This window comes from Penaeus monodon, chromosome 23 (assembly GCF_015228065.2).
Source record: "Penaeus monodon isolate SGIC_2016 chromosome 23, NSTDA_Pmon_1, whole genome shotgun sequence".
Taxonomy (NCBI): Eukaryota; Metazoa; Arthropoda; class Malacostraca; order Decapoda; family Penaeidae; genus Penaeus; species Penaeus monodon.
Window position 1 is genome coordinate 2,792,666 of NC_051408.1, and position 673 is coordinate 2,793,338.

The window sequence follows — 673 nt, forward strand, 5'->3', positions numbered from 1 at the left end:
TGTGTTTAGAGGGATCTGGGAGACTTCTGTGCTAGGTGACTTCAGGGTTTAGAGTGACCTGGGTGACTTCAAGGTGTAAAATAAAACTATACCAGCTAATGATTGTACTGGATGACTTCAGTGCTGGGTGATTTCGGGGTTGAGGCTGTTCTGAGTGACTTCAGTACTAGCTGATTTTGGGGTTTAGTGTGGTCTGGGTGACCTCAGTGCTGGATGACTTCAAGGTGTAAAAATAAGACAATTTCGAGAAAAAGAAAAGTTCAAGAGAAAAACTTTTAGAGGGAAGTAGGAATGGGCGATGGTTTACGTACCCTAGATACCGATTATGCTTACTCAAAGGCTTGTACTTAGATCACAAAGACTCAAATGAGAGTTTTGAGGCGTTTTTTGGAATGTCTTAATGTGGGAAAGGGATCCAGGGAAAAAATAGCAATGTGGGGAGAAGAGATATATGGAAAAATAAAAGTCAGGAAAAGTTACATCGAATTAGGGGGGGGGGGGAAGGAGTCTACACTGGTGAATCCAGTGGTGTTAGTTAAGATATATTTCAGGCTGTAGGCATTTGTAGATTAAACCTTTGTTATAATGGGTAATTCTTCACCGAAGTGAGGATACTTTAACTTGAACAGCTTGTTGGTGATCATAACCTTTAGACAAAAAATAAATAATGCTA

The 673-nt window shown here is 40.1% G+C and overlaps 1 protein-coding gene across 1 annotated transcript in view; it reads left to right on the top strand.

The window, feature by feature from the left end:
- LOC119587679 overlaps nucleotides 1-673 on the top strand; it is an 8,942-nt gene that overhangs the window by 7,217 nt on the left and 1,052 nt on the right. The window lies entirely within an intron of this gene.